Raw genomic sequence first — 27,382 nt, 5'->3', positions numbered from 1 at the left:
AAGCCAAGCACGTGAAAATTCAGGTGGGTCAAGGTTGACCAGACACTTGGTGTTGGGATGCCCAAGTAGGTCAAAGGAGTGACCGGATACTTGGCACAAGGAAATCTAGATGGGTCAAGGGTGACAGGACATCTGGTGGAAGGAATTCTAAGTGAGTCATGGAGGACCAGACACTTGGCACGAGACGGTAAGTCCAAGTGGGTCAAGTTGACCGGACACTTGGCACGAGGAGAAAAGTCCAAGTGGGTCAAAGGATTGGCCGAACACTTGGTTAAGAAGTCCCAGAAGGTCAAAGTTGACCAGATGCTAAACATGAAGAAGTCCCAACAGGTCACGGTTGACCGGATGTTGGGTTTAGGAACTTTGGACTTGAGTTAAGCAAGTAAAAGGAATACCAATCGATCAGTTGATCGATTAAAGGTGTGCTGCGAGTGAAGGCTGGCCCAATCAATTGGGCGATCGATTAGGAAGCATTATTGCAAGCACAGAATGGTTCCGAATCGATCAACCGATCGATTGGGCACTGCCAATCGATCGGTCGATCGATTGGGTGTTAATTTTCTCGCACGAGCGCGAAGAAGCCTGAATCGATCGGGCGATCGATTCAGATCATTTCCAGTAGAGAACATGTTGGATCGAGACGCGCTAGAGGGGGGGAGAATAGCGCTCGTGGCTAAATCGTTCGTATCGGAAAACTATCGGAGTTAAATATGCAGCGGAATAAAAGAAATAGTCACACAGAGACAGGTCGATTTTACTTCGTTCGGAGCCTTGATCGACTCCTACTCGAAGGCCCGCGATCCTTGATCGCTTCCGGTGGGCAACAACTATAAGCTCGATAATGATTACAATTTGAAGTACAATAAATGACAACAATTAATTATACCGACGACAATATCGTAATCTGAAAATTCGGAGCTCCGGGTCGTCGGTGTCTCGTAGCAGCACTTCGGAATTGTCTCGTGAGCAGCTTTTAGCAGAAAGATCGCTTGTAAGTTGTTGATTCAAGAAGCTGCTCGAAGTCCCCTTATAAAGGGCATCCAAGGCGCCTTGAAAGCCATCCAAGGCGCCTCCACCGCTCCGATTCCATCGTGCAGATAAGCGCTGACCATTCTGCGCTTATCACAGTTGAAGGCGCCTCCATCACCACTCAAGGCGCCTTCAACAGGTCCAAGGCGCCTCCATCACCACTCAAGGCGCCTTGAACACTGTTTCGCAGCCAGCTCTTCCTTTGTACCCGAGGCTCCATGGAGGCAGGCGCCTTGGACACTGTTCATCCGAGGCTTTAAGTTGCTCCTTTGCACCTGCAAGATACGTTAGTCCCAAACACTATCCTGCAACACAAAGTTAGCACATAATACAATAGATATTATAAATGAAGTATTAACAGTCTCCGGACTGTCCGAGTCTGACTTCAGGTTTCCAACCGGAAACCCTAGGTCGACCCGACGCCTACTGTTCCCTCTACGGGGAATGCGTCCTCACCTACTCCACTCAGGAGATTTACCTGTTGCCAGTACGATCCTCCAGATCGACTGGACTTTCCGCCTAGGGTTACCACCCCCTAGGACCTAGGGTTACCGCCCCCTAGGGTTTTCCTCCACCTAGGGTTACCGCCCCCTAGGACCTAGGGTTACCGCCCCCTAGGGTTTTCCTCCACCTAGGGTTACCGCCCCCTAGGGTTTTCCTCCACCTAGGGTTACCGCCCCCTAGGGTTTTCCTCCACCTAGGGTTACCGCCCCCTAGGACCTAGGGTTACCGCCCCCTAGGGTTTTCCTCCACCTAGGGTTACCGCCCCCTAGGACCTAAGGTTGCCGCCCCTTAGGGTTTTCCTCCACCTAGGGTTACCGCCCCCTAGGACCTAAGGTTGCCGCCCCTTAGGGTTTTCCTCCACCTAGGGTTACCGCCCCCTAGGACCTAAGGTTACCCCCCCTTAGGATTTTCCTTCACCTAGGGTTACCACCCCCTAGGACCTAAGGTTACCCCCCCTTAGGATTTTCCCTTACCTAACCGCAGTTAGGACTTTCCTCCACCTAGGGTTACCACCCCCTAGGATTTTCACCTGCCTAACCGCAGTTAGGACTTTCCTGAAACACTCATTCAACATGTTAGATAACAGAGAATCTTAACTTTGAATCCCTTTACCATTATCAAAACTTAGGTTCGATCGTCGGATGCTTCCTGCACCAACAGAACAAAGGCGCTCTGAATCGATCATCTGATCGATTCAAGACTCCCCAATCGATTGGTCAATCGATTGGGATATGCTAGTTCCTCGTAGCAATTTGGTAGTTCTTCCACTCCACTCCTTGCGATAATCTTTCACAGGTTTATGGCAGTTCTTGAAGGTGTCTTGGAGGAAAGTGTTGCTCCACTTCCAAGATCAAGAAGCGTTCCACACAAGAAGAAGAAGCTATCTAGGGTTTTCATTTATGTAAATCTTGTAAGAGATTCTTTGTATTCACTTCTTCTTTCTTCTTGTTGTATTGAGAGGTTGTACAAGACTTTTCTGCCTTCAGTAGTTACTGAGAATGAATGTTTTTATATTGAATGAGTGAGTGAGGGCTGAATCCTTGGATTAGTCACCTCTTCTTGAGGTGGATACTAAGTAAATCCTTCGTGTTAGCGTTGTAAGTGTGTTTCGTGTTTCATTCCGCTGCATATTATCATCACGAAGCAAAACAATGAGCATGATAAACTATTCACCCCCCTCTAGCTACAAATCGACCCTAACAAGCTCATCATATCCTTCTGGGAGTTAGTTCCGCTGATTGCATGGCATGGTCAACCGACAAATCATATAGTGGAAGCTTCCACTGTCATGCCATGCCACTTTTCTAACTTATCTTTTTATAGGACAATTGGAAAAGTGTGCACGTGCTTTGAGAAGCATGCACGTCTGCCACTGAAACTCTATATAAGGGGTCCATGCACTGAAGGAGGTATGCATTATTTGTGATTACGCTTTTGTTGCTATTGTTTTCTTTACTCTTCATTGTTGCTGGTGACTGACTTGAATGATAGAGGGCCAACGCCGGGGACCTCTTGACACTGACGTTCTTAGTCTTGTAGGACGGAACGGAGTCTTCACGCGTTCAACCGCAGAGCCACATCCCCAACCAGCTGTCTTCACTATTTTCGGACAGGATCATATTTGCGTCGTTTGTGGGAACTTAACCTGTATCTGAGATGTGAAGATGGAGGACGCTAGACGACTTACGACCGTGACGTTGAAGCAAGAAGAATTGGGCATGCTGATATAAGCATGAGCGATCAAGATATTGGAGTAGCAGCAACAAGTGATAGTCGATCGCCAAGAAAATGAACCCGCAGCATCAGCAACCGGATGACAGGCTGACCATCAAAGCCAAGTAGAAAACACCGCATTCATAGGCCAAACAACAAGCCAACCAGCACATTTGAGATCCACCAAATGCATTGATCCCCTTCATTGAGCGTTATTCCACACCCCTTTAGAGGAATAAGGGCGAGTGGATAGAGAATAGAGATCCTCCTATGATGACGCGCCTATTCGGGATGGACGGAAAGGTAAAACACCTAGGCTTGGTGACTCCCCCAAATGGATAAATAAACAGTTCTCACAAGGGATCGGGGAGTACAATGGGATAACCAACCCAGAGGACCACTTGATCAAGTTCGACAACACAACCACACTCCATCAATACACCGATGGAGTGAAGTGCCGAGTCTTCCTCACCACTCTTTTGGATCAACGAGGAGGTGGTTCAGATGCCTGTCGATCGGATCAATCCACAATTTCAAGGACTTCCGAGCGACGTTTCTGCACCATTTTACTAGCAGCCATCATTATCAGAAGACGAACGTTAACTTGTTTGTTGTGAAGCAAGAGCCCAAGGAAGCATTGAGAACCTACATCAAGAGGTTCAACCAGGTGGCTATGGACATCCCATCGGTCACCCCGGAGATCTTGGTAAGTGCCTTTTAGGAGGGACTTACACAGGGCGAGTTTTTTTGCTCACTCATCTGAAAACCACCAAAGGGCTTTGATTGGCTACTCCGAAGGGCTAGTGAATACATCAACGTGGAGAAGGCCCAAGAAGCTCAAAAGAAGGAAGCCATTCCCAAGTTGACAGGCGCCCCTGAGCGCCAGTCGGCTCAGACCCATCAACCACCAAATCGCCCCTCAGTGGGAGTGACTTAGCCGCACCAGGAGCCTCGAGCCCATGCTGTGCAGCATATGGAAGCAGAGCGGCCTAAGGCTGCGAAAGGCAGGTCGTGGGCACCGTTGTTCTACTCCTACTGTAACACCCCCTTTTTTTTCCCCATTTTTAATAATACATCAACTACGGACGTCACTTATCCATACTTCCATAACAGTTTCTTAGTTCAAATAAAATTACATAGACGGTTCAAAAGAAAATATAACTAAATGCAGAATTTAAGCTGGATGGCTTCGGGTTGTACTGCCCTTGTTTCGAGTTGGCTCACTGGTCAATGCCTCCTATCTCGTTCGTCTCATTGTCTGAAAAGAAGGTGATAATATGTGAGTCAAGAGACTCAGCTTGTTTAAAACAGTGTTATGCATTAGTTAACGACTATAATCTAGTGTAGTAAGGGAAACCACATACAAGGTAACTTGGGATCTCCCTACTAGCATGCTATGAACGGAAGCATAGGCATCGACATAAGCATGAAAGTATAAACATAAGCATGGTAAATGACCTAGGCATAATGATAAACTTGATCATGAGTATATACATAGGCATACATGAGCATGTACATAGCATATCATGAACTTAACATATTTATAGCATATCATGAACCTAATATATTTATAGCATATCATGGACTTAACATGTTCATAACATAACATGAACTTATACATAGCATATCATGAAATCAACATATTTGTAGCATAACATGAACTTATACAAGCATATCATAAACTTAACATATTCATAGCATAACATGAATATGAACTTAGCATATCATGGACCTAACTTATTCATAGCCTAACATGGAAATCAATATTGGGCTCCCTATGGAGCCTTGTCCCATAAACGGGATCCCTCTGGAGTTTTTTTCCTCATAGTATTCCGATCAAATCCTCATCATTTTGTCACAGTCGGCTTACCCAATATTGGGCTCCCTCTGTGACATTTTCCCATAAATGGGCTCCCTCTAGGGTATTTTCCCTCACGATATCTTCATATTTATCATTATCATTATTAGTTTGTTATAGTCAACTTACCCGATATTGGGCTCCCTCTGGGGCCTTTTCCCGTAAACGGGCTCCCTCTGGGCCTTTTCCTGTAAACGAGCTTCCTCTGGGGCCTTTTCCCTCATGGTATTCTCATTGAATAATTTTCATTATTATGATAAGATGTAAAAGGAAACATAACATCCACCTAAACCTAGATCATATTAAGGTATCATAATAAGACATAAAAAGAATATGAACATGATCTTAGACGCAAGTATGCAATTTTATATATAGCCTACTAAACTATCATGATGTGGAGTAAGAAGCAACTTGAACTTACCTAATCTAGAGATCCGAAACCTAGACGTAGCATATATACATAGTCATCATGATAATTAGAATATAAATCAACATTGTGAACTCATTTAAGGTACCTAAACATGTACATGAACTTGAGGAACTAAAATAAAACAAGATGTGGGAAAAACATGGAACAATGATAGCGCAACATCATGATGAATAAGACCACCTAAACAGAATTTAGAACTACTCCCATAAATATGAAATTTACAAGTTTAATACTTAGAATTAAGCATGGATATTCTAAGGGAAGACAACTAGAAGCATGGCCCAAATTGTAATGCAACATTCATATTCATAACTCTTAAAATAGAATTTAAACCTACATTTATCATGTCCGAAACTTGCAAGATCTATAACTTATTTTAAGCATGCATAGTTCTCTAGTTCTCATTAAGCAAGATCATCATGACTAAAGCTCTAAAACAGAATTTAAAACTCACCATAACAGAATCAAAAGTAGCAAGGCCACAGCATAATTCCAAATTCATCAATCGGTGGTATAAAAATCATATGAAATTTATCTTTGATCCGAAAAGGGTTCTATAATTGGTAATGAAAGCTAACTAAATTTCCTACATTTTGACAGAAGACATCGTAGTGAAATTGGTTCACCCATTGAGGCTAATTTACACCACACAGAACCAAAAGCAGCAGGGTCACAACATAATTCCAGATTCATCAATCAGTGGTATAAAAATCATATGAAATTCATCTTTGATCCGGAAAAAGTTCTATAAATTGGTAATTAAAGCTAACTAAATTTCTTACATTTTAACAGAAGACATCGTAGTAAAATTCGTTCATCCATTGTGGCTAATTTACACCACAACAGAACCAAAAGTCGAAGGGTCACAACATAATTCCAGATTCGTCAGTCAGTGGTATAAAAATCATATAAAATTCATCTTTAATCCGAAGAGGGTTATGTAATTGGTAATGAAAGCTAACTAAATTTCCTACATTTCAACAGAAGATATAGTAGTGAAATTTGTTCACTCATTGAGGCTAATTTACACCACAACAGAACTGAAAGCAGCAAGGTCACAACATAATTCCATAACATCTATGAAACATCAACTCAATCTAAGGTACCTGAAATTCACAAGACATAGAAGATAAATAAAATAATAACATAGTTCAGAACATGCCTTTGATTCTTTAGCTATTATCCCTCTCTTCTTGTTTTCCCTTGGAGCTATGGAACCGGTGCAACTTGATGAGGTGGGGACTTAGGGCCAGCGACAACCAGAAAGCCAGGTGGAGTTATAGGTGAGGGTATTATATAATGTGGAAGCTTTAGGACTTGTGCCATATAAGTTGATACACAAATTCTTATACTTTTATTTAAATACTAGATAGATTTTATAAATGCTAAGTTCTATATATTATTTTTATAAAACTAATTACTAAGTCTAAATAGAAACCTATATCCATGGTTATATAATTTCATATATATTTTACTTAGTCATATAAATTTTATTCATGATACATAATAATGTAATACTATAGTTTCTTAATTTATTATGTGCACGATTCTGTATATATTAATCTTATATTTTTCTTATTTAATTCTATACTTTGAAATTTATATTATACATTTTATATTACATAATATATTATCTATATTTTATTTATATATTAATTAGATGAATAATCTCTAAAATTTATAGATACTAAGTTTTATCCCTAAATACTAAATTCTTTAATTCCTATATACTAAATTTTATCCATTATTATCGTTTCTTAAATATCATACACACATTATATTAAATTTATACTCTATAATTTATTATATATATCATACATATATTATATATTATTAATATTTCATTTCCATTATGATTGGATGGATAATTTATACACATAAATTAGTATTTTATTATATAAATACTAAGTCTTGATACATGTGTATCTTATTACTTTCTTAATATAATTCACAAATCTAAATTTCCTATATATATATCCATATACATAGATCATATATACATATGTAATTCATAAATTAAAATGTTATAATTTCTTAGTCATCCTCTACACGTGTTAATCTTATAATTATTTTTTTATTATTTATACTATATACTCTATAGTATATTATTTATATGGATCAAATTTATTATATATATATATATATAATATTATTTATATTTCATTTTGGTATTAATTAGATGAATAGTCAATATAAAATCTTTATATATTTATATCCTATTATTTCCTTAACTAATCAAATGAACCTCCATAATTAAATAATTCTGAATTCTAATTAAATTACAACCTAACTCAATAAATCTCCTTAATTAAATAGGTGATTTTATACACTACACCTACTATCGCTGGGTGATACGTAATACCCAGGACTACTATGACTTGAGACTAATTTCAAGTCGACCGACTCCTCCAAGATATCACCGTCAGTCACACCCTCGTGATTGGTATCATCGATGCCAATCAGGTGGACGACGAGAAGAAGAAAGGTCAACGGCCGAGCAGCCTCAACGCCAGCCTCAACGAAGCGGTAATGCGAGTCTCGCTTGGGCTTCAGCTGAGCGAGTTCGATCTTCAGTTCGGGAGGAGTAGAATAGGAGTAACGCCACTCGGGGTGACATCGAAATGATCGCTAGAATGCCGACTGACAGTGATTCCAATAAGGCGAGGAAATCGGACGCTCGTCGATTAGAGATATACACCGTAGGGTGCAGTAGGGAGAAGATCGATGGACCATAAATTAGTTTTGGTCATCGAGACTTAGCGAGGGTGGAGGTCCCTCATAACGAGACCTTAATCATCCGAACGGTAATAGCTAACTATAATATTCACTGAACTTTTGTAGATACAGGTAGTTCGGTGAATATCATCTTCAAGAAGACATTTGACTAGCTGTAAATCGACCGGAGCGACTTGCAGCCCATGACGACTCTGCTATATGGGTTTACAGGCAATGAAGTATTGCCAATCGGCCAGATTCAGCTGGCCATATCACTTGGAGATGAGCCACTCAAGAGAAAAGGGACCACAAACTTTAACATGGTGGATGCACGGTTCGCCTACAACATTATACTAGGTCGGCCGACCTTAATAAGTTTTGGGCAGTAGTGTCCACCTTCTGTTAGAAGATCAAATTCCTGGTGGACAATTCAGTGGGCGAAGTCAAAGGTGACTAACTGGCAGCTCGACGGTGTTACATCAAGATGGTCAAGTCCGAGGCAAAGGCCGCTCGGAAGACACAACGATTGGAGGTAAACGCGATTCTAGGAGAGTTTCTTGCGTTGGTTTACGATGAAAAAGAGGAGGTCAAGATCCACCTCAGCCGACCGGAAGTCACAACTTTCGTTGCGGCTGATCTAACCTATGCAAAGAAGGCCGAGCTGGTGGCCTGCCTTAGAAAAAGCCATGATGTGTTTGCTTAGTCGACTCATGAGCTCTTGGGCATCTCGCTGAGCATGGCACAATATGTGCTGCATGTTCGACCGGATGCCCAACCAGTGAAGCAGAGGAAGAGGGACTTCAGCTCAGAACAGAACTAAATCATCTGAGTGGAAATAAAAAAATTACAAGAGGTCGCCCACATTCGTGAAGTCCAATTCCCGAGTTGGCTGGACAACGTGGTGCTGGTCTCCAAGTTAGGCAACAAGTGATGGGTTTACATCGGCTTCTATAACTTGAACAAAGCCTGCCCGAACGATTTCTATCCCTTGTTGTACATCGATAAAATGATGGACTCCAGGTAGTCTGCATGCTCATCTGCATGCTTGATGCATACTAGGGTTACCATCAAGTTCTGCTCGCCAAGGAGGATCAACAGAAGGTCAGCTTCATTACAACCGATAAGACCAACCAATACACTGTTATGTCGTTCAGATTGAAGAACGCTAGCATCACTTACCAAAGGCTGATGAACAAGGTGTTCCGGTGGAAGATCGACTGCAATATGGAGGTATACATCGATGATATATTAATAAAATCACTCCGAGCATCTGACTTTTGTACAGATGTCGAAGAGACCTGCCGGACCTTGAGGGCATATGGGATCAAACTTAACCCGAGTAAGTGTCTGTTCGAGGCGAATAGCAGATGCTTCCTCAGTTACATTGTGATCGAGTGGGGAATAGAAGCAAATCCAAGTAAGGTGAAGGCGCTACAGGACATGCCCTGCCCCGTAACTTGAAGGAGACCTAGCAATTGACTGGATGGATCATTGCACTATCAAGATTTATATCCAAGTCGTCCGATTGGAGCCACCCATTTTTCAAGATTATGCGTCGAGTGACAAAATTCCAGTGGAATGCAGAATGCAATAAGGTGCTGGAAGAGCTTAAGAAATACCTAACCTCCTTACCTATATTGGCTAAGCCCATCGTCGGTGAGCCACTTTGGATATACTTGTCGTCCACAGAGCAAGTGATCGGCTTGATGTTGGTGCGACAAAATGGCGTTGAATAACAGTCGGTGTATTTCTTAAGTCATATATTTAAAGATGCAGAATTCCGCTATACTTGTCTCAAAAAATTAGCGTACGGGCTAGTCCTCGACACTCGGAGGCTGATGTGCATAGATATTATGATCGTTTATGCATGTTTTAATGCACATTCACTTGCTTTATTTGTATATATTCTTTGCACGATCATCTCTCTTATCGTTTATTCAGTATTTATTACTCTTTTATCGGAGATCTATTCTTTGTTTGATTTTATGTTGGCAGGGATAACTTTTGGAGCGAAAACGACGATTGTCGATGCACCGGAGCAAAGCAGAGCACGGCCATGCAACCCTGCACGATCGTGTGGCTATTCTAGATAGAGAGCAGAGCATGACTGTGCAACCCTGCACAACCGTGTGGCCATTCCTCGAGAGAAAGCAGAGCACGACTGTGCAACCTTACACTGCCGTGCCTCACAACCAGCAGCCAAGATCCACACGGCCGTGTGAACCTCACACGACCGTGAAGTGCAGCCCAAGCCAAAGCAAGACACGGCCATGCAGATGTGGCACGACCGTGCCACTTAACCCGAAGAGAAGAAGAGCTTGGCCGTGCGAATTTCGCACGGCCGTGGCACGGGCCGTGCGGCGCCCGTGCCCTAGCCTATATAAAGGCTTTTAACTCTTCTCCTCGGAAAAGGGGGGGAGGTGAGTCGTCAGAAGAGATTTACTTTGGTACCGTTCTACGCTATCCCAGACCTCCATTCAATGATCCGAGATCACCTTCATCACCGCATCAACTCCAGAAGCAAAGAATTGGATCTGAAGATTACTCGACGTTATTAGATAAGCATCTCTTCTCTTTCTCTCTTCTTGTTTGAGGATTGTATGCTTACTTATATTATGTCTTTGGGTTTTTCTCCTGGGTCTATGAAGTAGATCCTTTGTTCTAGGATCAGGGAATAGTTGTGGATAGGGTTTGATGTAAGACTCATGTTTATGCCTTTACTTATTAGATGATTTCGCTTGCCTTGTTTCTATTTGATATGCATGAGACTTGTTGCTGAGATTACCTTGTCATATTAGTTAATTGTGTAGGAATTACTAATTTCATAAAGAGAGGATCTTAGATCGTATACCCGAGGGGCCCTAGTGATAGGGGTAACCCGTTCACGGACATCTAGGATACTCCCTTAAAAGGGGAGGTAACTTATCCACAAGGAAGTAAGAGACCAAACCAGACTCCTCTCTCTATCCCTAATGATACTGATTAGATTTGTATTCTTGTGATCTATCGAGGCGCCCTAATGATAGGGGTTAACCGTAACAGGATTTCATAGAGATCTTCTCTGTTTAGTGCTTAAGGATAGTAGCTTTAACTTCCGACGAATGCATGTTGATTGACAATGAGGAAAAGATAGAGCATGATACATCAGGTTCTACCACAACGAAACCAAACTCCTAGAACTCTTCCCAAGCCAAGTTAACCTTTCTCTCTTTTGCTAGTTCTCACATCTACTTCCCCATTTCCTTTCTTCCTAAGAAATAGTTAACTTACAACCAACAGTAGTTTAGCTAATTCTACGTGAACAATCGCTAGTGCTTATAACCAGTCCTCGTGGGATTGATAATCTTTTATTACTGACGATGTATCCGTGCACTTGCGGAAGCGTAACAGAGGCTTCGTCCATACTTCCTCTCACATCTCATAGTGGTGCTAACTAGCATGCTAGGAAAAGTCCTCCTTAACCCAGAAGCATCCGGATGGCTGATCAAATGGACCATAGAGTTAAGTGAGTTTGACATACAGTATCAAGCTTGAACGGCGATCAAGGCTTAAGCCTTGGCTAATTTCCTCACTGAGGTATAGAACACCGAGTCAGACGTGACTTGGAGGATATATGTGGATGGTTCATGCACCCGACAATGCAACGAAATAGGTATCCTCTTAATATTACCACACGAGGATAGAATACAATTGTCTGTGCGGCTGGACTATTGGGCCACAAATAACAAGGTAGAATATGAAGTCTTGATAGCCGGCCTGCAAGAAACCCGGCATGTAGGAGCCACAAGAGTTCTCATCCACTCGAATTCTCAGTTGACGGCTTAGTAATTATTGGGAGTGTTTGAAATAAATAATGCTCGGCTTAAGTTGCATGCTGAAGCTTTCGAGAAACTGAAGGCAAGTTTCCAAGAAGTGATTATACAGAAAGTACCTTGGTCGGACAACCAGTATACAGACGAGCTGACCAAGTTAGCGAGTTCTTTATATCCAGTCGTCATAGATAAGCCAGTCGAGTAGGTTTTGCTGATGGCACAAATCGAAAAGATGACTGGAATGGGCATACTGAATGACTAGAGGACGCCACTGGTCGAGTTCGTCCGATCGGATGTCACACTGACCACTGGGAGGAAGCTCAGTCGTTAAAAAGGAGAGTCGGCCGGTTCACCCTAATTGGAGATCACTTATACAAGAGGGTTTTATCAAGGCTACTACTAAGTGCATCAAATTGGATGACGTTCAATACATATTGCAAAAAGTGCACCAAGGCTCCTGTGGTAATCATCCGGACAGCCGATCATTAGCGTGCAAGATCTTGCTTGCCGGGTATTTCTGGGCAGCATTGAGGGCCGACGCTGCTTGGATGGTGGCCACACACATGTCCTGCCAGAAATATCAGAATATATCACACCAACCTACTGAAGAGCTGAAGGTGCCCACCGTGTCCTGTCAATTCGACTAGTGGGGCATGAACATCATTGGACCATTTCCCATAGTGACCGGGCAAAGAAGATTTTTATAGATGTTAGTCGATTATTACTCAAAATGGGTGGAGGCCGAGCTGTTTGCCAAGATAACTGAGCACATGGTTATCAAATTTATATGGAAAAATATCTTGTGTCGGTTCAGCATCCCTCGCAAGCTCGTCTCGGACAATGATAAATAGTTTACAGGGTGGAGACACAGAGAATGGTGTACCGGCTATGGTATCTTGTAGGCCTTCATGCCAGTAGCTTACCCACAGAGAAATGGCCAGGCGAAAGTCACTAATAGAGAAATCCTCAGAGGTCTCCAAGCTTGACTCAATCAAGCTGGAGGCAGCTGGGTCGATGAACTCCTGAGCGTGCTGTGGGCCTACCACACCACGCTGTTGGTTGGTCCTAGGAATATCGTACCAGTTCCCCTGTACAAAAATTTTGTACAAGTCCTAAACTTTTCCTAACAACCTATTGTGTTCTTTAGAAATTAAATTCAAAATCGCAAATGGAACTTAACATTATAGATTCCAAATTTAACTTATCTGTTCTTAGAGGTTTAGACTTGGATCGCAAACGATACTTAACATTATAGATCCAAATCCACCTATGTTACAAATTCAATTAAATATTAATTTCAAAAATTGGCTCCCAGGTCAAACATGACGAGGCACTTGACCTTCTTGGGTATGGGAACATCCACCACTGCCTCGACAAAGTCTCTTAACGAAATTCAATATTTAATTTCCTTATATAACTCTAGGTTTAACCAAAAAGAACAATCGAATCACAAGATCAAAAAACAAAGAAACACAAACTCGAAACAAATCTGAATATCTGGAATCTCTAGCCTCTCGTGTTTGGTATTTCAAATCTATACAAAGAAAACTAGTATGATGCGGAAAAGAATTACTAGTTATACCTTTCTTTGTATGCAACAACCACTTGATCTTCTACTGTATTCCTCTTCTTATCTCGGACGTCGTGTTGGTGATGATCTACCGAGACGAGAATCCACCAACCCTCCTTCTTCCTTCTTCCAAGTTTCGGCCAAGCTAATTTCTCCAAGAGATAGCAAGCCTTGGCCACCACCACCAAGCTCCAAGGGATGCTAGAAATAAAGCCTCATTGTTCTCCTTCTTCTCCAAGCAAAATCCGGCCACCTTCCAAGCTCCATGAGATGATGAGGTTCAGCCAAGGAGAAGAAAGAAAAAGGAAAAGAGAGAATAAGAGGGCTGACCACACCAAGGAAGAGAGGAGAGGAATAAAAGAGAGTTCTCTTGTGAAGGCACCCCCTCCCTTTCTTTTATAATCCTTGGTCTTGGCAAATAAGGAAAGTTTTAATAAAACTTCCTTATTTTCTTTGCCATGAAAAGGAAAATTTAATTGATAAAAAATAATTTCTTTTTCTTTTATTAAAGTGGTCGGCCATCTCTAATTCTCCAAGCAAGGAAAGTTTTAATCACAAGAATTAAAACTTCCTAATTTGTTTCCCTTTTAAAATAAAAATTTCTCTATTAATTTTTCCTTTCATGGTTGATTATAAAAGGAAATTTTATAAATTAAACTTTCTCTATTAAAATATGTGGATGATTTTCAAAAAGAAAAGTTATCTTTAAAATTAAAATCTTACTCTCAATCTACAAATAAGGAAAGATATCAAATCTTTTCTTAATCTTTTGTAGAAACTATAATAGGATAAATTTAATTTTAAACTCTCTTTTAAAATCATGAACATGGTTTTATAAAAGGAAAGTTTTATCAAAAATTAAAATCTTCCTTTCAATCTACAAATAAGGAAAAATATCAAATCTTTTCTTAATCTTTTGTAGAAACTATAAAAGGAAGGATTTAATTTTAAAACTCTCAAATCATGAGGATGGTTTCATAAAAGGAAAGTTTTATCAAAAATTAAAATCTTCCTTTTAACTATAAATAAGGAAAGATTTCAAACCTTTCACTTAATCTTTTGTAGAAAGCTATAAAAGGAAAGATTTACATTTTAAACTCTCTTTTAAAACCATGGTATCCACATAATAAAGATTTAAAAAATAAAATCCTTTTTAATTTAATGTGGCCGGCCACACCAAGATTGGATTCAAGCTAGGGTCGGCCACACAACTTGGCTTATCCTATTTGCTTGGCCGGCCCAAGCTTGGGTTCCAAGCTTGCTTAACCGGCCACCTTAGGATGAGTATAAAAGTGAGTATAGGTGGGTATAATACTTTATAAATAAGAGGCTATGATAGGGACCGAGAGGAGGAATTAATTTTGGTCTCCCGATGAAATTAAGCTTCCCGTCTTCACCTCGAACACTCAACTTAATTTCATCAATAATAATTTATTCCACTAAAGAATTATTATTGAACTACCACACCAATCCCAAATTATATTTTGGGCTTCTTCTTATCATGAGTGTGTTAATCTCCCTGTGTTTAAAATGTCGGATGCCCACTAATTAAATGAGTTACTGACGACTTACTTTAATTAATATCTTAGTCCAAGAGAAGTACCACTCAACCTTATTGTTGTGTCGGACTAAATCCACCTGCAGGGTTTAACATGACAATTCTTATGAGCTCCTCTTAGGGTCATTCTCAACCTAGATTACTAGGACACAGTTTCATTCTATAATCAACAACACACCATATAAATAATATTATTTCTCAACTTATCGGGTCTATTGATTTATCGAACTAAATCACATCCTTTGATAAATCAAAGAAATGAATATTAAGTATATGTGCTTATTATTATATCATGATTAAGAGCACACACTTCCATAATAACAAAGGTCTTGCTATTTTATTAAGTCAGTATAAAAATAATTTACCTTAAATGGTCCTGCTCAATGCACTCATAGTGTACTAGTGTAATTTATCAGTCAAGATAAACTAACACTTAATTACACTACGACTATTTCAATGGTTTGTTCCTTTACATCTCAGTCGTGAGCTACTATTTATAATTTATAAGGAATTGATAACATTATCTTCTGTGTGTGACACCACACACTATGTTATCTACAATATAAATTAATTGAACAACTATACTTAGCTTATAAATGTAGATATTTGACCAATATGATTCTTATTTCTAAATAAATGTTTATACAAAAAGTTAGGCTTTTAGTATACATTCCAATAATCTCCCACTTATACTAAAAGACTATGCTGCCATATACACTGTCATACATCTGATTCCCAACCCTTCAATATGTCCATCAAAAGCTGTTGCCTTAAGGGCCTTAGTGAAAGGATCTCCTAGGTTATCACCTGATGCAATCTAGGTGGCAACAACTTCTCCTCGTTATACGATGTCTCGTATTGGGTGGTACTTGCGCTCTATTGTGTTTACTTGCCTTATGGGCTCGTGGTTCCTTCGAGTTTGCTACTGCACCAAATAATTTTTGGGCAAACCAGGAATCACATCTAAGTCCATCATAAAGTTTCTAAGTCATACATCTTCTGTGACTGCCTCAAAGACTGTCACATACTCAGCTTCTATGGTGGAGTCTGAAAAAGCACTTATGCTTAACACTCCTCCATAGTTATGCCTTCACCTCCTAAAACAAACACAAAACCCCAAGGTTGACTTACTATTATCCCTATTGTTAGAGTGTATACTAAAAGCCTAGCTTTTGGTATAAACATTAATCTAGAAATAAGAATCGCATTGGTCAAATGTCTACATTTATGATAAATGTAGTTGCTCAATTAATTTATATTGTAGATAACATGGTGTGTGGTGTCACATACAGAAGATCATGTTATCGGTTCCTTATAAATTATAAACAGTAGCTCACGACCAAGATGGAAAGGAACAAACCATTGGAAGGTCGTAGTGTAATTAGGTATTAGTTTATCTTAACTATATGATTACACTAGTACACTTAGAGTGTATTGAGTAGGACCATTTGAGGTCGTTCCTTTTATACTGACTTTATAAAAGAATAAAGACCTCAGTTATTATGGAAGTGTGTACTCTTAATCCTAATATAATAACAAGCACATATATTTGATATTTATTTCTTTAATTTATCAATGGGTGAGATTTAGTTCGATAAATCAATAAACCCGATAAGTTGGGAAATGGTATCACTTATAGTGTGTGTTGTTGATTATAGAAGGAAACTGTGTCCTAGAGATACTAGGTTGATAATGTCCTCAAGAGGAGCTCATAAGGATTGTCATGTTAAACCCTGCAGGTGGACTTAATCCGACATGATAATAAGGTTGAGTGGTACTACTCTTGGACTTAGATATTAATTAAATGAGTTGTCAGTAACTCACTTAATTAGTGGACATTCGATATCTTAAACACAGGGAGACTAACACGCTCATAATAAGAAGGAGCCCAAAATGTAATTTGGGATTGGTGCGGTAGTTCAATAATAGTTCTTTAGTGGAATGAATTATTATTGATGAAATTAAGTTGTGTGTTCGGGGCGAACACGGGATGCTTAATTTCATCGGGAGACCAAAACCAATTCCTCCTCTCGGTCCCTATCGTAGCCTCTAGTATATAGAGATTTATACCCACTGCATACCCACCTTCTTACCCATCCAATGGGGCCGGCCAAGCTAGCTTGGAACCCAAGCTAGGGCCGCCAAGATCAAAGTCAAGTTAGTGGTCGGCCAAAGCTTGGGTCCCAAGCTTAGGTGGCCGGCCACTAGAATATTAAAAAGGATTTTTATTAAAATTATTTCTTATGTGGATATCATGATTTTAAAAGAGAGTTTAAAAATTAAAAAATTTTCCTTTTATAGTTTTCTACAAAAGATTAAGAGAAGAGATTAATCTCTTTCCTTATTTGTAGTTTAAAAGGATGGTTTTAATTTTTGGTAAAAACTTTCCTTATTTGTAAATCATCTACATGTTTAAAAGAGAGTTTAAAATTTGAAATCTTTCCTTATTTGTTGATTAAAGGAGGATTTTAAATTTTAAGAAAACTTTCCTTTTTAACCGTGTTTATGATTTAAAAGAAAGTTTAAAAAATTAATAATTCTCTTTTATTAGTTTCTACAAAAGATTGAGAAAAGATTTGATATCTTTCCTTATTTGTAGATTAAAAGAGATTTTAATTTTTAGAGATAACTTTATTTTTATCGACATGTTTAAAAGAAAGATTTTAATTTATTAAATTTCCTTTTTATAAACCAATCATGAAGGGATTAAATTATTGGAGAAATTTTATAAATTTCTGGAGACAAATTAGGAAATTTTAATTAATTAAAACTCTCCTTGTTTGTAGCTTTGGTGTGGCCGGCCATGTAAATTGAGAAAAGGAAAATTGTTTTTAATTAAATAAAATTTTCTTTTTCATGGCAAAAGAATTAAGGAAGTTTTTAATTAAATTTCCTTATTTGCCAAGACCAAGGATTATAAAAGAGGGGGTAGAGAAGGCTTCATGGATAACAACCTCTATTATTTCTCTCCCTCTTTTCCTTGGTGTTGTGGCCGGCCAACCTCTCTTCCTCTCTTCCTCTTGGTGGTGGCCGAACCTTCTCTATTTGCTTGGAGCTCTTGTGGTGGCCGGATACTACTTGGAGAAGAAGAAGAAGAAGGAGAGAAAGCTTGTATCCCTTGGAGCTTGGTTGGTGGAAAAAGATCTTCATCTTTTGGAAGCTTTGTGCTTGGCCAAAACTTGAAGAAAGGAGAAGAAGGTGCTTTGGTGTATTCTCATCTCGGAAGATCGTTGCCCACACAACGTCCGAGGTTAGAAGAGGAATACGGTAGAAGATCAAGAGGTCTTTCTAAAAGGTATAACTAGTATTTTTTCTTTCCGCATCATACTAGTTATTTTTGGAAATAATACCAAATACAAGAGGCTTACGATTCTAGTATTTCGAATATGTTTTTCGAAGTTGTGTTCTTTTGTTTTATTTTTCCTTGTGATTTGATTGTTCTTTTCGGTTAACCTAAAGTTATTTTAGGAAATTAAATATTAGATTTCTATAAAAGGTTTTGTCTAGTCGGTGGTGGTTGCTCCCATATCCAAGAAGGCCATGTGCCTCGCCACGTCAGTACTGGAAACCAATTATGGAAATTAATATTTAATGGAATTAATAACTTAAGGTGATTTGGGTCGAACGTGTTAAGTTCCGCAGGAGATCCAAGTCAAAACCTAAAAGAACAAATAGATTAAGTTTTGGATCAAACGTGTTAAGTTCCGCAGGCGATCCAAAATTTAATTTAAAAGAACACATGATAGCTAGGAAAAGGTTCAGACCTTTGTACAAAATTTTTGTACAGTGGAACCTCTAGGCTTTCCGAGTAGCAACCAACAATTGGTATCAGAGCTAGGGTTTTGCCTCTGTATTTGGTATTTGTTTAATTAAGCTCAAGTCATACATAACTTAGGCAGGTTAATAGTAGGATGTGCTAACGTTGTGGATGTAGGATCCAACTATTATGGCTTATAGTCATTAAGTGTGTGATTGGACCCTTGGACATGTCAAGGGCATTTATATGTGTGCATGATTGTATTCAAATACAGCAGGAACTGTATTTAGTTTTATTAGGATTTTATTTTTGATCTAGATACATGTACATTCCTTTTATGGAATATAGGATCAAAATGTAAAATTCTATTTATTTCACGGATCGAATCTTGCAAATCGTGGAACCTTCTAAGGACCAGAGGCGCAGCGGAACTAGGAGCAAGATGGATGCGCCAGCTAGATCCGGTGGCGGTGGCCAAATATGGCAGCAGCTTGGGATGACAACACACGGAGGACAACTAGAGATAAAAGTCATAATAGTTGAAAATTAGATTTTCTATTTATTGCTTTTATATTGTGCTGTGTGTGCATGTTGGTTTACATATTTAGTAGGCTAGCATAGTTAAAATTCCTCATTTATAAATAACTAAGTGGGAGAGGGATTTTTAAGTAAATCCCATGGTCTCCATTACTGGTTTGTAAGTGATGCAAACAAGCTTGCGCGTTGGCTCTGAGTGCCTTCCTCCATAACGGATGAGCTTGTTTGCGGATCACTAGAACATACTTCCATTTTTGGATGACTATAGGAAGTTAATTAAGAGCGTGTGATCTTCCCCAACGGAAGGGGCATAATCTTATTAATGGACTTAGTGTCAAGTAATGGTATACACTTAGACACATTTAATAGTATCCTCCCCAACGGAGTCACTACTATCACTTGTGTGACCAATGGGAAACCAACTATTGATTTGTCATAAAATTAGATTGGCAATATAATAAAATTAATAAACCCTTCTTACAAATGTTTGAATTTGTATACGTCCACACTAACGTGGCATACAAGGTTCATGGTGTTTGAGGTAATTTTATTTGTCAAAAAGTTATATTGACAAGATAGTCAATGGGTAAAACCCTCCTCTTACAAATGATGAATTTGTATACGTCCACACTAACGTGGCATGCAAAATTCACGGTGTTTGAGGTGTTGGTGAATTTAAATAATATTGTTTGAGGAATCAATGTTATTTTAAATTCAAAGAGTTTTGACCAAATATTTGATCAAAGACAGATCAACTATTAATTTTATTCGTCATAAAGTAAAGTTGACGAGATAATAAAATTAATGAATAAAATCTCCTCTTCGATTTTGTATACACAAAATTCATGGAGATTTTAAGGAGTTGATCTTGACCAAATATTTTTGTGATTCTTAGGATGTTTGTCAATCCCCAGTAGTCATACTATAGAAAAGACTTAGTAGTTCCAATTGTAATGATTGGAAATAGGACTTGGACATTAAGGTAGACTGTCTTCTAAGAACTAAGAACAATTTAGGTGTATTTAATTCATTAGTTGAAACATGTCTAGTGGTGTTATCTACCAGAACCTGGAGTGTAGATACAAGATGCCATTAATCATGTCTGCAATTCATTGCAGGGTTCCAGGAAACCCGACAACTAAATGAAAGGTAAATCACCGTCCACATGGGTACTACTGTAAAAGTGGTAGCTATTGTAGTGGGAGATGTTTATCTTTTGATAAGAATAAAATATGGATTTTAAGTAATTGTCTTTACGTACCAAGTTTAGAAAGAACCTGATTTCAGTTTCTAAACTATTATAGATATTGTGTCTATTTTGATAACAAAGTTGTTATCAAGAAAAATAGGGAAGTTATCTATTCTGGTATGATGGTTGACAATTTATAATCCAATAACTCCCATGATGCAACAAATGGAAATTAGTAACACATCTTCTAATTTTAAGAGAAAGCAACCTTCGGAAATGAACCAATTATATCTTTGGCATCTAAAGCTAGGTTATACTTGAGTAGGATTCATTGGTAGCTGATGAACTTTTGGGTTCATTGATAGTGGAAATCTTTCCAACCTGCGAGTCTTACTTGGAAGGAAAATAACCAAGAAGCTTTTAGTCCAAGGGGTATGGAGTCAAAGATATGTTGAAATCGGTTCATTTTGATTTGTGTGATCCTATGACTATCCAGACAAGAGGTAGTATTGAATATTTTGTCTAATTTATAGACAACTATTCAAGATACAAATAAATTTACTTAATGTACCGCAAGACTAAGTACTTTGATTAGTTCAAAGAGTACAAGGTTGATGCGGAGGAATAAAGTACAAAGTCACTATGGAAGATCGTAGTGGCAAGTACCTCTTGAGAGATTTTAGGAGTCACTTATCAGAAGTTGGATTTCAATCCTAACTAACTACATCTGGTACACCCCAACAGAATGGTGTAGTAGAAAGAAGGAAAAGAACTCTTATGGAATAATTAGATAGATGATGAGTTATTAAGAAAATTACCAAATTTGTTTTAAGGATAAACTCTGAAAATGAAAGTGAACATAGTGCTTTCCAAGTCATAACTCTCTACTCATATAGAATTGCTGAATAGGCGTAAGCCTATTTTGAAGCATATTCGGATTCAGGTAATCCAGCATATATGTTAAAGAGAGATAATGATAAGTTGGATAGGAGTTCACTTGTTTGTAAGTTATCCTAGATAAACAAAAGTAGGTTTATAGTCTTAAAAATCAGAAGGTCATTGATAACATCAATGACTAATTTTAGAAAAGGACTATATAATGAACCACGTGCTCATAAGTAAATTTGTTCTTAAGAAAATAATAAAAGACATGTCTAATCTAGTACCAACTGTACAAGATGAGATACCACAAGAAAACTGCAACACGTATCACAAATGATACACAATTGCAGAAAATGCCTTGTCGTAGTGGGAGGGTTGTTAAGCAACCTTAAAAGATTCATGTTTTGGGAGAGTTTTTGAACTCGATCCCTGAAGGACATGAACCTGATCTCCGGACATATGACGAAGCACTCCAAGATAAATATGAAGCATCTTGGCAAAGAGTAATGAATAATGGAATTAGAATATATGTATTCTAATAAAATCTGGAAGCTTGTAGAACCACCAAGTGGTGTAAAAGCCTTTGGGTGTAAAAGGTCTATAATAGAAAAAGAGGGATAGACAGGAAGGTAGAAACCTTCAAAGCAAGGCTTGATGAAAAAGGAAACCTTTTTCACTGGTAGCCATGCTTAAGTCTATCCAGATTCTTTTATCTATTTGGCAAGTGGATGTCAAGACAGCATTCCTTAATGGAAGTCTTGAAGAAAGCATCCATATAAAGCAACCAGAAGGGTTCATTGCAAAGAGCTAAGAGCATCTTATGTGCAAGCTCAATCAGTCTATGGACTGATACAAAGCTTCAAGGTCTTGGAACATCCAGTTTATCAAAGTAATCCACACCTATGGATTTATTGAGTAAACGGATAAAGTTTTGTGTATACAAAAGATGTGATGGAAACGTGGTGGTATTTCTTGTACTATACGTAGATAACATTTTTGGTAGTTGGAAACAATATCAAAATGTTGTCAGAAGTAGGGGTATGGTTGTCCAAATAATTCGATATAAAGGACTTGGGAGAATGTATATATTTTTAAGATCAAAGTAATAAGGGATCACAAGAAAAAATATATTTATTCCAAGCTTGATACATCGGAAAAATCCTTGCTCGTTTTAAGCATGCAAAACTCCTCAAAAGGTTTCTTACCTTTTAAGCATGGAGTGTCTTTATCTAAAGAGATGTCTCCGTTGACATTAAAGGAGATTGAGGACATGTAGGCAGTGCTTCGGCAATTAGACAACCTAATGTATGCTATGCACGAGATCGAATTTGTTTTGCCAAGGCATAGTTAGCAGATATCAAAGTAACCCTTGACAAGGACATTGGATGATAAAGCATATATTAAAGTACCTTAGAGGCTAGAGATTATATGCTAGCTTACAAGGCAGTTAATTTGGTCCTAGTGGGTTGCATGGATTTTGGCTTCCAATCGGATAGGGATAATAATAAGTCAACCTCGGGGTTTTGTGATTACTTTAGGAGGTATAGTCATAACTATGGAAGAGTGATAAGCATAGGTGTTTTTCTGGACTCCACCATAGAAGCTTAGTATATGGCAAGCCTCTAAGGTAGCCATAAAAGCTGAATGACTCAATAACCTCAAGATAGACTTAGATATGATTTCTGGTTTGTCCAAAGATTGTTACAATTTAATGTAATAATGTTGGTGCAGTATCAAACTCGAAGAAACCATAAGTCTATAAAGCAAGTAAACACAATAGAGCGCAAGTACCACCCAATACGAGAAATCGTATAAACGAGGAGAAGTTGTTGCTGCCTAGATTGCATCAGGTGATGACCTATAGATCCTTTCACTAAGGTCCTTAAGGCAAGAGCTTTTGATGGGCATGTTGAAGGGTTGGGAATCAGATGTATGGCAGCAGATATAGCAGCTTAGTCTTTTAGTATAAGTGGGAGATTGTTAGAGTGTATACTAAAAGCCTAGCTTTTGGTATAAACATTTATCTAGAAATAAGAATCACATTGGTCAAATGTCTACATTTATGATAAATGTAGTTGCTCAATTAATTTATATTGTAGATAACATGGTGTGTGGTGTCACATACAGAAGATCATGTTATCGGTTCCTTATAAATTATAAACAGTAGCTCACGACCAAGATGGAAAGGAACAAACCATTGGAAGGTCGTAGTGTAATTAGGTATTAGTTTATCTTAACTATATAATTACACTAGTACACTTAGAGTGTATTGAGTAGGACCATTTGAGGTCGTTCCTTTTATCTTGACTTTATAAAAGAATAAAGACCTCAGTTATTATGGAAGTGTGTACTCTTAATCCTAATATAATAACAAGCACATATATTTGATATTTATTTCTTTAATTTATCAATGGGTGAGATTTAGTTCGATAAATCAATAAACCCGATAAGTTGGGAAATGGTATCACTTATAGTGTGTGTTGTTGATTATAGAAGGAAACTGTGTCCTAGAGATACTAGGTTGATAATGTCCTCAAGAGGAGCTCATAAGGATTGTCATGTTAAACCCTGCAGGTGGACTTAGTCCGACATGATAATAAGGTTGAGTGGTACTACTCTTGGACTTAGATATTAATTAAATGAGTTGTCAGTAACTCACTTAATTAGTGGACATTCGATATCTTAAACACAGGGAGACTAACACGCTCATAATAAGAAGGAGCCCAAAATGTAATTTGGGATTAGTGCGGTAGTTCAATAATAGTTCTTTAGTGGAATAAATTATTATTGATGAAATTAAGTTGTGTGTTCGGGGCGAACACGGGATGCTTAATTTCATCGGGAGACCAAAACCAATTCCTCCTCTCGGTCCCTATCGTAGCCTCTAGTATATAGAGATTTATACCCACCGCATACCCACCTTCTTACCCATTCAATGGGGCCGGCCAAGCTAGCTTGGAACCCAAGCTAGGGCCGGCCAAGATCAAGTGGATGAGTCATGTAGGTGGCCGGCCAAAGCTTGGGTCCCAAGCTTAGGTGGCCGGCCACTAGAATATTAAAAAGGATTTTTATTAAAATTATTTCTTATGTGGATATCATGATTTTAAAAGAGAGTTTAAAAATTAAAAAATTTTCCTTTTATAGTTTTCTACAAAAGATTAAGAGAAGAGATTAATCTCTTTCCTTATTTGTAGTTTAAAAGGATGGTTTTAATTTTTGGTAAAAACTTTCCTTATTTGTAAATCATCTACATGTTTAAAAGAGAGTTTAAAATTTGAAATCTTTCCTTATTTGTTGATTAAAGGAGGATTTTAAATTTTAAGAAAACTTTCCTTTTTAACCGTGTTTATGATTTAAAAGAAAGTTTAAAAAATTAATAATTTTCTTTTATTAGTTTCTACAAAAGATTGAGAAAAGATTTGATATCTTTTCTTATTTGTAGATTAAAAGAGATTTTAATTTTTAGAGATAACTTTATTTTTATCCACATGTTTAAAAGAAAGATTTTAATTTATTAAATTTCCTTTTTATAAACCAATCATGAAGGGATTAAATTATTGGAGAAATTTTATAAATTTCTGGAGACAAATTAGGAAGTTTTAATTAATTAAAACTCTCCTTGTTTGTAGCTTTGGTGTGGCCGGCCATGTAAATTGAGAAAAGGAAAATTGTTTTTAATTAAATAAAATTTTCTTTTTCATGGCAAAAGAATTAAGGAAGTTTTTAATTAAATTTCCTTATTTGCCAAGACCAAGGATTATAAAAGAGGGGGTAGAGAAGGCTTCATGGATAACAACCTCTATTATTTCTCTCCCTCTTTTCCTTGGTGTTGTGGCCGGCCAACCTCTCTTCCTCTCTTCCTCTTGGTGGTGGCCGAACCTTCTCTATTTGCTTGGAGCTCTTGTGGTGGCCGGATACTACTTGGAGAAAAGGAAAATTGTTTTTAATTAAATAAATTTTTCCTTTTCATGGCAAAAGAATTAAGGAAGTTTTTAATTAAATTTCCTTATTTGCCAAGACCAAGGATTATAAAAGAGAGGGTAGAGAAGGCTTCATGGATAACAACCTCTATTATTTCTCTCCCTCTTTTCCTTGGTGTTGTGGCCGGCCAACCTCTCTTCCTCTCTTCCTCTTGGTGGTGGCCGAACCTTCTCTATTTGCTTGGAGCTCTTGTGGTGGCCGGATACTACTTGGAGAAGAAGAAGAAGAAGGAGAGAAAGCTTGTATCCCTTGGAGCTTGGTTGGTGGAAAAAGATCTTCATCTTTTGGAAGCTTTGTGCTTGGCCGAAACTTGAAGAAAGGAGAAGAAGGTGCTTTGGTGGATTCTCATCTCGGAAGATCGTTGCCCACACAACGTCCGAGGTTAGAAGAGGAATACGGTAGAAGATCAAGAGGTCTTTCTAAAAGGTATAACTAGTATTTTTTCTTTCCGCATCATACTAGTTATTTTTGGAAATAATACCAAATACAAGAGGCTTACGATTCTAGTATTTCGAATATGTTTTTCGAAGTTGTGTTCTGTTGTTTTATTTTTCCTTGTGATTTGATTGTTCTTTTCGGTTAACCTAAAGTTATTTTAGGAAATTAAATATTAGATTTCTATAAAAGGTTTTGTCTAGTCGGTGGTGGTTTCTCCCATATCCAAGAAGGCCATGTGCCTCGCCACGTCAGTACTGGAAACTAATTATGGAAATTAATATTTAATGGAATTAATAACTTAAGGTGATTTGGGTCGAACGTGTTAAGTTCCGCAGGAGATCCAAGTCAAAACCTAAAAGAACAAATAGATTAAGTTTTGGATCAAACGTGTTAAGTTCCGCAGGCGATCCAAAATTTAATTTAAAAGAACACATGGTAGCTAGGAAAAGGTTCAGACCTTTGTACAAAATTTTTGTACAGTGGAACCTCTAGGCTTTCCGAGTAGCAACCAACACCTATCAGATTGGAAGTCGGAATCCTTGTAACCCACAGGGAGCAAATCATTTGCCTAGCATATAATCTCTAGTCCTTCTCAGGTGCTTTAATATATGCTCTACAACATTCCAGTGTCCCGATCCTGGGTTACTTTGAAATATGCTAACCATGCCCATGGCAAAGCAGATATTCGGTCTTGTGCACAACATAGCATACATTAGGCTTCCAACTGCCGAAGCACAAGGAACTGCCTTCATGCCCTCTATCTCCTTTGATGTCTTCGGAGACATCTCTTTAGACAAAGTTACTCCATGTCTAAAAAGTAGAAAACCTTTCTTGGAGTCTTGCATGCTAAAACGAGCTAGGATATGAAGCTCGAGATAAGCACAACATTCTTTTCTTGAGATCCCTTATTACTTTGATCCCAATAATATGTGTGCATTCTCCCAAGTCCTTCATATCGAATTGCTTGGACAATCATACCCTTACTTCCGATAACATTTTGATATTGTTTCCAACTATCAAAAATGTCATCTACGTATAATACAAGAAATACCACCACGTTTCCATCACACTTCTTGTATACACAAGACTCATCCGATTACTAAATAAATCCAAAGGTCTGGATTACTTTATTAAATCAGATGTTCCAAGACCTTGAAGCTTTGCTTCAGTCCATGATGCTCTTTGCCCTTTGCAATGAACCCCTCTGGTTGCTTCATATAGATGATTTCTTCAAGACTTCCTTTAAGAAAAGCTGTCTTGACATCCTCTTGCCAAATCTCATAATCTATATGAGCAACAATAGATAAAAGAATCCAGATAGACTTAAGCATGGCTACCGGTGAAAAGGTTTCCTCATAATCGATACCCTTTTTCAACAAACCTTGCTTTGAAAGTTTTCACCTTCCCAT

The sequence above is a fragment of the Zingiber officinale genome, chromosome 1B (assembly GCF_018446385.1).
Source record: "Zingiber officinale cultivar Zhangliang chromosome 1B, Zo_v1.1, whole genome shotgun sequence".
NCBI classification, from domain to species: Eukaryota; Viridiplantae; Streptophyta; class Magnoliopsida; order Zingiberales; family Zingiberaceae; genus Zingiber; species Zingiber officinale.
This window is presented reverse-complemented; position numbering follows the sequence as displayed.